This window comes from Pyrus communis, chromosome 11, assembly GCF_963583255.1.
Source record: "Pyrus communis chromosome 11, drPyrComm1.1, whole genome shotgun sequence".
In the NCBI taxonomy this organism is placed as follows: domain Eukaryota; kingdom Viridiplantae; phylum Streptophyta; class Magnoliopsida; order Rosales; family Rosaceae; genus Pyrus; species Pyrus communis.
Window position 1 is genome coordinate 20,311,524 of NC_084813.1, and position 10,978 is coordinate 20,322,501.

Sequence of the window (10,978 nt, forward strand, 5' to 3'; positions counted from 1 at the left end):
TAAGGGATCGAAACCCTACCACGCGAACGCCTATTAGACAAATACGACCAAGACTGTATCCGAATCAAAATTCAAAAGAAGCCATTTTGAGAGAACATAATAACCTAAATTTTAGACTAGAAATGTCTCTAATCCTAAAATAAACCACGTTTTGTGGCTACTCCTCCTAATTAATTAATAGTACCTTTGGCAAGAAACCTGAGTTGATAATGATGCAATAAGCTGGGAGAAGAGCATAGCATTGGTGGAAATTGGGTAGTTCATATGATCGGAAACGGATGTTGCTTAGACCATTGATCACAATATGATGTGAAAGATATGAACAGAAAGTGAGTATGGAATTGAATGAATATGACAGAAAGGGATTTGACAAATATATAGAGACGGATATAACCTTTCTGGAGGAGTTGTATTCTTCACCGGAAGTTATAATTAACTTTTTTTATGTTGAAATACAACTGTATATATTCTTTTAGAGTTAATTAATTAATTAAATAAATAATTATATTATTTCCTTTATTAATTAATTAACTTATTTCACTACAATCATAAATATATTAGTACATCAATGTTATAGTATACCTTAACACATGATTACACATATTGTGAAAACTATGTTATCATAATCATATTCCAACAAGCATAGCCCCAGGAATGCAGTGTAGGGCCCATATTAGCAGCCATGTGTAGGCCGAGCACTGCCTGAACTGGAGTTTAGCATTAAGGGTGGCAATTATGGGAGTATATTTGCTGAACAAAATTTCAGGGAGGCCTGTGACCCATCTTTTCCTTTGGGTCAACAAAACAAGTGAACTTGAGAGTGCATTGCGCACAAATCCTGGTGGCTCTGGCATGTATAAGATTGAATTCGATCCCGTCGCATGAAATCTTCAGCCCGGTTAGGCATCTTCTGTTAACGATCCATAAAACCAAACTACCTCCAGGGATAAGTAAGCCTAAATGAATTAGTTGATACATTTGAATAACTCTGATTAGCATGTTTTTTTTAGAGATGATCTTCTAATGAAGACTAAGAAATTGAATGGTTCTTATTACAAACTTTCTTTTACGTCTACATTTTTTGCAAGTGGTGAAATGAGCTCATTCTCTCAAGAGGAAATGCAAGTATTATACAAATAAAATTAAAAAATTTATCACATTAAATTTGAACAAATATTAATCATCATAGCTCAAAACTATTGAAACATTGCAAGAGGGGCCAGGTTTATCCTTGTCCTCATGTGACGAGGTTCTCTTTTGCAACATTTCATCACGTGGCTATCTTTTTATGGATGGATGATTCACTTGTTTAACACATTACAAATATTGATTTGTTCAATGACGCCATTAAAATTATGAAATGGTTGCAAGAGAATCTCTTCCTCGTGTGGCTCTGCACTAGTCCCAGTGATAATCACTTGGGAATACTTAATTATATAGCACACTAGAAGCATGTGATCAGTGTGATATCATATATCTTCTAAAGGATGTTTTACCAAGTTGAAAATATATCATGCACTTTACAAAAATAGATACCAAAGCCTAGAATATTTTGGTCTTCGATGGTGAACGCTAGGGTAGTACTACCACCATATTAATTTTTGTGAGCAGTCTAGCAACAATTTCCGGCTATGCGCATTTTGCGATTGATGAGCTGTGAGACCCATTTGCATTAATGGTTGACGCTGTAAGTGAGCTTAGGAGCATCACTCTAATTTCTACATAAGGTGTAGAACAGTAGCGTGAAACCAACAGACTTAGATACGGTGGATAGGGGAACCAAAAAAAAAAAAAAAAATTGGTGGATAGGGGAATTCCATACTTCCTAGTACCAAACAACCCTTTCAGAAATGGCCTAAGGCGTAGCACCAACCACTTACCACTTATAACCTCTAATTGGCCTAACACTCTAACTCGTTTTGAGCTGGTCGCCGCATGCTCAACAAAGCAGTAGCAAGCACGGTTAACTGCACAACCAAAATAGTTATGGGAGGCATGAAAATGGGAGACTTGTCAAATGCGAATCTGCCAGCTTCAGTGTCTTCAGAGCCTTCATCACTTGAACTAGACTGATCTGTTGTAACTTAGACTGTCTCAGTTATACCTAAGAGTTTAAGTATGACACCAATAAATCCAAATAACCAAGCACTCATTGTAGTTATCCTTCCCGTTCTTTGGTTATTCCACCATGCTTGAATCAATAGACTGGTTCAAAGATGCTCCGGTAAAGTGTAAATATGGTAAAGGACAAAGAGAGCAATTGGTATATAGTAGGTTGGTTCATGGCCTGGATCTAAAGCAGTTAAAAAGTGTAGAAACTCTTGAACAACGATGACACTGACATCATCAAATTCGTTCACCAAATAATGTAGCAATATATATAGATTTTCTTGATGTATAAACAAATGAAGCATTGCCACCATTTTAGCGAAAGCAATAACGACCCGATGAGTAAATACTTAACTTGCATGAAGCGTAAAATATTCAAAGGATGTGGTGCGCGCGCGCGCGCGCACACACACACACACACACACACACACATATATATATATATATATATATTCTGATAGGTTCCTTACTCCACGTCTTCGTGATTGCACCAAGAGAATTGACTAACAGAATTCCACTACTATTTCCATAACTGCCCAACTATCAATTACAATGCTCTTCTTATAGTAACTATCCTCCAATATTCTCTAACAACCTCTAACTAACTCACATCCACCCTACACTTGTCACAATCTCATGATGCTATTATAGTATCCTATCAATACCAACCCCCCTGGAAACATAAGTGGCACTGAACAACAATAGAAATACAACATCAATTGTAAAGTAATGACAGAAAAAACAGTGAGCTAATTAACCATCACATGTGCACCACTTCTGGAAACTTGATATTCAATTCCTGATAATGTTCCCAAGTGGTGTCTTCTTTCAACTGGTTCTGCCATTGCACTAGCACCTCAGTTACCGCAGTGTTGTTCTTCTTGATCATTCTGCGATCCAAAATGGCCAATGGTGCATCCTGAAGTATTCCTGCATCTGTGATGATATGCAAATTCACAGTAGCTTGAACATGTGCTCCCAACTGCTTCTTTAAGCAAGATACATGAAAGACTGGATGTAGCTTACAAGGCTCAGGTAACTGCAACTTGTAAGCTACAGATCCCACCTTATCTAGAACTTGAAATGGTCCATAAAATATTGGTTGGAGTTTGCGGAATGGATGAGAGGCTAATGATGCATGCTGGTATGGTACTAACCTCAAGTAAATCCAAATCACCAACATTGAAAACTCACTCAGACCTGTGTTTATCCGCTTGTACCTTCATTCTTCCTTGAGCAAGTGCGAGATTGCTTTTCAGTAATGTCAACATTCTATCCCTATCTTTCAAAGACTGATCCACTGAATCTACCTTAGTAATACCAACCTCATAAGCTTGAATTGTTGGTGGCACTTGACCATACACAATCTCATAAGGTGTCATCTTTGTAGCTGAGTGGAAACTGGTATTATAAGACCATTCAGCCCAAGGGAGCCATAAAGCTCATTTCTTTGGTTGCGAGCAACAGAAACATCTCAAATATGTCTCAAGGCAGCGATTAACCACTTATGTTTGGCCATCAGATTGAGGATGATAACCCAAGCTATAACAAAGAGATGAGCCTTGCAAATGAAAGAATTCCTTCCAAAACTTGCTTAAGAAGACTGGATCTATCACGCCCCGATCTTGAGATACACCCGAAATCGATGTTCAATGGAGGGACAGTAGCAGTACAATATAGAATACATAGAGTCACTAAGACTTATACATATAATATACATCAGAGTTTCAGCGGAATAACTTGCAACAAAGGGTGGCAATACCTACTCTCAAGTACACTGCCTTCACAACTACACCACCTGAAATCTTATCCTCTAACCGCTACCAATTACTCTGCAAAATAACCCTATGCCGTGGGAATGGCGCACTGGGCAAAGCAAAACCCAAATAAGCTGTGAAGCTCATGTGAGTGACAATAATAAAACATATGTGAAAATAAATAGCATTAAATGATTAAATGTCAAAGTAGCATTACGTCCACACAGGACATTTCTTCTGTATACCGTATCCACCCTCAATATTATTCTGTCATTCTCTTCAGATTGTGACTCCGACTCGCCTTTCATCATTTTCGAGTAATCATAAGGGTCCAATTGCCACATATTTCATAATATGACCACCCTACGCTTCATTATTACGTATAGGAATGGTTATTCAATTGTGAATCTTACCACACGTTTATCGAGATAACATTCAGTCATCACACAACCTGAAGTTGTGTAGGAATGACACACCACCAATAATACAATCACGTGTAGGAATGAGATTGGTATATTTTTCCTCATTGCATCTCTTCATTACGAGTAAGAATGAGTCACATCCGAAACCATTCTCTTTTTAGGCAACACCATCATGCAAACTATTTCATACAATCGTCACTTTCTAGATTGAGCCACACAGGCCTTCAATCTCATATTTCATATATGTAATGGATACTAGTCTAGGGCTATAGATAGACATAATTCGATCAAAGCCTACAATAGGCAACCGATCAGGATATGGTCCCCCATTGCGGATTAACCAAGCAGACCCACTCCTGAGAACATTATGTAGATAGTGACCCCCCCCATAGCAAATTAACCAAGCAGAGTCACTCATACGAATACTATACATAGTGATCACCCATTGCGGATTAACCAAGCATAATCACCCCTAAATATGTATGTATGGCCATACCTAAGTAATAAGGATCACCCATCGCGGATTAACCAAGCACGATCCCACCGCCCATTGCGGATTAACCAAGTAGGACCATCCATATACCACTGCTACATGGTGTAGATTCCGATTTTATCCCACATTACCCCATGTACTGGGTTAGCAATCCTCTACTAGCCCTCACATATCACAATCATTTCAAGCATAGCATATATATATATATATATATGTATGTATGTATGTATGTATGTATTTTCGATAGCACCATCAAGTAAACATAGCATAGTAGCACACATTTCCATAAAATCATTTGTAAATCCATGTTATATCCACATAGTATATAACAAGGAACTTCACGGTAATAACCATATCACATAATATTAAAGTCACTCATCTGGGTTATTTGCACTTCTAGATTCACCAACTCCACTTCCAAGGAACCTAATACAACAAACAAAACCCCACTTAGGAAACTTAACAAGACCGACACATAAAATGAGGCCAAGTGCCATTTGCACGTAAATCGAAACTCACGTCAACCGGGAACAACATGTTATCGAGATGAGCCAACTAAGCTCCATCAAGCCTCAACAACATACTAAAGATAAGCGACACTCAAGAGTAGAGCACATTGACTAGAACATCAATTATCGATAAAGTAGGTCCACTAAGGTCAACAATCTAAGGCTATTCAATCTGGAATATCCGCACATCGGATTCCCTATCCGTAAGTTCTCAAAGGTCCAAAAATTAATAACTAGGATGGTCACAAAATTGCACAACGATCCAACGGTCAGATTGTCATCAATTACAAAAATCGCACGACGGTACAATTATCCGAAAAATTGAATAATCGAACCATCGTATTGAATTCAATGCACGGACTTTAGATATGGGCTCAGGACATTGAGAACATCTCACTATCCAAAATTCATAAATTTTCACTTTTACCCACCCGTCACCGAGGGTGATGGTTTCCGGCGATCGAAAACCCACTTTTTTGACTAACTCCAAATTCTACCAAAATTTACAAAAAGATAGAGGTCAATAAGAGGAATAAGTTTTATAACTGCCATAAAGTCCAAAAGTAGACGGAAGATGGTCAATTTTTTTTCGATAAAGTTGGCGGGTGCCTAAAGCTTCCCAGTGTCGATTCTCCACCTACGGTTGTCCAAAGGGGTCAAGGCTAGTCGAAATTTAATCCTGGGATGATGGGCTACAAGTTTCAAGTGGTGGCATCGACCATTGCTTTGCCGATTCACCGGAAAAATGAAAAGGATGGCCAGTGCATTGTTGGTTTTCGTTCGGTTTTGTGGCCTCGTACCGCCACATACGGTGGTTTATCAAGGTGGTTCTTGGTTAGGTTTTGTATAAGGGAGTGAAAGCTTCAAGATGGTGGTGGTGGCGTCAAAAAATACAGCCGGAGTTAGCCAGCATCGACATCGGAAAATCATCGATCGCGGGGGTTAATTGGGTGGGTTTTCTGGGTTATTTGGGTCAGGTTTCCCAAAATGGAAACTTACCCATTTTGGCTGACTAATTATAGAGACTTAGTACTAATAGTGAGTTCACATGTCTAAAAGGTCTTTTAACTTTCGTGGCTCATAACTTATCTGTTCTAACTCGGACTTAAGATCCATTTGCACCTACGAGCTCGTGGAATCAAGTTCTATCTAACCAACTCAAAAGTTGACCAAAAACGTCGAGTAAAATTTAAAATGGCAGAAATACCCTTCACTTCACTTTTCTCGAAATCAGAGAATTAACTAACTAGTTTCAATTAAATCTCCGTAATACGTCAAAAATAAAATAAATACTAATTTTGGGGGCGGGATATCACAGGATCTTGATCACTTGTTATTGACTGAGGCATCCAAATTTAATTTAAAAATATTGTCAACAAAGAGCTGCGCGACCATGGATGCAGAACAAAGGTCACTTGAAGCTTTGAAATGGGCATACTTAGAGAGTTTATCAACCACAACTCAAACGATAAATTTGCCTTTGCAAGGAGAAAGACTTACAATAAAGTCCATAGGAATATCAGTCCAAACCTTTATAGGAATAGGGAGAGGATGTAACAACCCCAAAGGTGCCAAGGTCTCATATTTGTTTTGTTGACAAGTAGGGCAACTCGCTACCAACTCCTTAATAAACTTCTTCATTCCTTCCTAATAGAAGCATCGAGGTATGCTTTTGTAAGTTTTCAACAACCCATCATGACCTGCAGTGGGAGTAGTATGGTTCTCCAAGAATTATTATTTCTCTCTAAGCACTAGTATGATTCAGCATAATTCGACTCTTATACCTGAAAAGACCATTATCAACCTTGAACTTCAAATCAGCAATAGGTATATTACTACCCTCCACCGATCCTAATGTTTATTCTCTAAATCTCGCCTGAGATCATCCATCCACTGAGAGTATGGATAGGAAATAGCTTGTAACTTGCCCTCATGCAAAGCATGCACGTAGGAATCAATAGTTGTCAATGTTGATCTAGATAAGGTTGTCAATGGTGATCTGGAAAAGGCATCAGCTACTTGATTGTTGCACCATTTCTTGTACTGGATTTCATAGTCAAATCCTAAGAGTTTGGTCACCCATTTATGTTGAAATAGAGTGTGTGCTCGACCTTGCAAGAAATACTTCAAACTGTGATGATCAGTTTGAATAATAAAATGGTTGCCAACCAAATAAGATTGTCATTTGTGAACTACATGAAGGATTGCCAACATTTCTCTCTCATACGTTGACAATGTTTGATTTATAGGACAAAGGGATTTGCTCGTGAAAGCAATTGGCCTACCTTCTTGTTGAAGAACTACACCAATGCCATGTCCAGAAGCATCTGTCTCAATGACAAAGGGTTTGCTGAAATATGGTAAGGCAAACACATATGGAGACAACATTGCCTTCTTTAAAGTGAGAAACGCCTCAGTAGCTTCTGGGTGCATTTAAACCCATCCTTCTTAGTCAAGACAGAAAACGGACTAATTATTCTTCCAAAGTGAGGGATAAATTTCTTGTATTATCCAGTAAGACCCAAAAATCCTCTTAGTTCCTTCACAGACTTAGGAACTGGCCACCATGCTATTGACTCCAGCTTCGAGGGATCTGCAGAAACTTCGTGTTTGAACACAATGTGGCCCAAATACTCCACTTGAGACTTCCCAACAGCACATTTAGACTACTTAACAAATAAACAATGCTCTTTCAATGTACCAAAGACCATTCTGAGATGTTCTAAATGCAACTGCCATATAGAGCTGTAGACCAAAATATCATCAAAGAAAACTAGAATAAATTTCCTTAAATATGGTCTAAGGATCTCATTCATAAGGCACTAAAAAGTTGCAGAAGCATTTCTTAAACCAAATGACATCACCGTGAATTCATAATGCCCATCATGTGTTCGAAATGCAGTTTTTTCAATATCTTCTGGATGTATTCGAATCTGATGGTAGCTAGCTCGTAAATCCAGTTTAGAGAAATATTGTGCACCATGCAGTTCATCTAATAACTCATCAATCAGGGATATAGGAAATTTATCATTCACAGTGATGTAATTCAACCCTTTATAATCCATGCACATACGCCAAGAACCTTCTTTCTTCCTTACAAGAGTTACTAGATATGAGTAAGGACTATTACTCACTCGTATGAACCTAGCTTTTAACAACTCAACCACACACTTCTCAATTTCAGCCTTTTGTATTGGACCATATTGATATGGTCTGCTATTAGGGGGTTTACTCCCATGCAACAAGGGAATTCTATGATCATGTCTTCTATGGGGAGGTAAAGATGTAGAGGTGCAAAAAATAGCTGCATATTCTTCCAAAATAGCATGTAATTGCAGAAGTTTCTGCATTTGTAGTGCAGAAATATCTTGAATTGGCTCTCCACTAGAATCAGGGCTATTAATACAAAAGGTTTGAGATCCTTTTGTGAACTGCATATAGAGCTTATCAAAATCACAAAGTATAGGCCATAAAGTTCTCAACCAATGCACTTCCAAGACAACATCACATCCACCCAAGGAGAGTGCATATAAATCTGAGATACAATTGAATTCATGGATAGTAATGGGAACCCGAGATAATGTGCCTTAAGTAGCCATCTTCCTAACATCAACTATCTTAACATTGAAGACATAACCCTTTATCTAAGATCTCTTTCAATCTTTTCACCAATCCTGCATCGACAAAATTATGAGAACTACCTGAGTTAATCAAGATAGTCACATGATAATTTTTAATGTACCGAGAAACCTTCATAGTTTGGATTGTTGGTGGTGCAGGTGTACCAAACAATGCGCAAGCAGTTATTTCTGGTTCCTCAATCTATACATTCTCACTATCCTCTAACTCAGAACCTAGCTCATCAATCAAAATGAGTTGTTTTCTTTCACAAGTATGTCCCTTAACAAATTTATCTTTGCAATGGAAACATAAACCATTCTTTCTACAGTGATTGATTTCCTCAGGAGTTAATCATCTAGAAGGCCTAGGACGATTCTCATCCACCACAATAATGTTCAAAGTTTGCAAAGGAGATCAAAAATTAGAGTGTAGATAAAGGGGTTTAGCTTTCACCTTAAGATATGTGAATTTAGCATCAATTTGGTGAGCAAAAGATGCAGCTTCAAGAACATTCTTGGGCTTTAGTAACTTCACAACATGTCCTAGCTCCGGCTTTAATCCCCCAATGAAGCAAGATTTGAGTAGCGCCGGACTAATATCCCTCATTCGATTGGCCAACTGCCTGAAATCCAGCACATAGTCTTTGAGAGTTCCCAATTATCTTAATTTAACCAGATTATCTGCCAAGTCTTCAAGCTCAGATGGCCCAAATTCTTGACAAAACACTGCTATGAAATTTTCCCAGTTCGGATAATTGCTTAAGCATCGAGCCCATTGAAACCATTATAGGGCCTCTCCTTCCATATGAAATGAAGCTAATTTCACCTTCTTCGAATCTTTGATGTTGAAGAAATCAAAGTAGTGCTTAGCCTTATATATCCACCCCAATGGATCATCGTCATCGCTGAATCTTGGAAAATCCAGTGTCAAGAATGGCTGATGATTATATTGATTGCTATTGTACCCTATTTCCGGACAATTAAAGTTGCATGGCATGCAATCTTGACCCAGATTCTCACTGAGGGTAGCCTCTAACGACTCACCCAAAGAATTGCCATTGCCGCGCGCCACGAGTGACTACAACTGCATCGAGATCTGTTATTGAGTCACCTTCATCTCCTCATGTGAGCTCTTGAACTCGTCCATCTTGGTTTCCAGATTTCCTATTTTCCATGTTTTTCCTTGAAGCTTGCCGCGTCATGCAATAACGAAGGATTGAGAGGAACGACTGGCTCAATACCAACGATAGGTTCCTTGCTCCATGTCTTCGTGATTGCACCGAGAGAATTGACTAACAGAATTCCACTACTATTTCCATAAATGCCCAACTATCAATTACAATGCTCTTCTTATAGTAACTATCCTCCAATATTCTGTAACAACCTCTAACTAACACACATCCACCCTACACTCGGCACAATCTCATGATGCTATTAGAGTACCCTATCATATTCCCACCTGGGGCAAGAAATGTGTGTTGGTGATGATACTATAAGCTGGCAGAGCAGCATAGCACAGCTCAGCAATTACAACGTAGGCCCCAAGAAACGACCCAGAAGTAAGCCAAGAATATCCTAAATTGGAGGTCTGCAAATAGAGTGCCAAATATGGACAGTTTTTACTCAGCAGGATTTCAAGCAAGCCAGTTGCCCATCTCTTCTGCTGGGTCATGGAAATAGGACCACCTGTAGGTACACATCCTAGAAACGCTGGTGGGTCTGTTGCAAACAATAGACTTCCAACCTTTGTTATGAATTGAAAGGCCAAGTGAGGATATATTCTGTTGTTGATCCGTTCCTCCATCCCACCTAAGCAAGAAAAGGAATTAACAAAGAGAAAAACAAATACACAAATAGAGAATGAAAAATGAAATGAAACTCGGAACTTGGACGCGTTGCGGCAATTAACCTTTGGAGCACTGACTTCTATGTTAACTTTTTAAATCTCATCTGATGTGATGAAATTTTCTTGATACAAAACAATATTTCATCAATATGTACCTTTCTTGGTGCCATATTCGTACTCACGATCTCCAACTCGGTGTGCAGCCTCAATAGATTTCGAGAC

At 38.6% G+C, this 10,978-nt stretch overlaps 1 pseudogene; it reads right to left on the bottom strand.

Annotated features, from left to right (window-relative positions):
• Nucleotides 1-1,711: 1,711 nt before the first annotated feature.
• Nucleotides 1,712-10,978, bottom strand: part of LOC137709171 (cellulose synthase-like protein H1) — an 11,261-nt pseudogene continuing 1,994 nt past the window's right edge.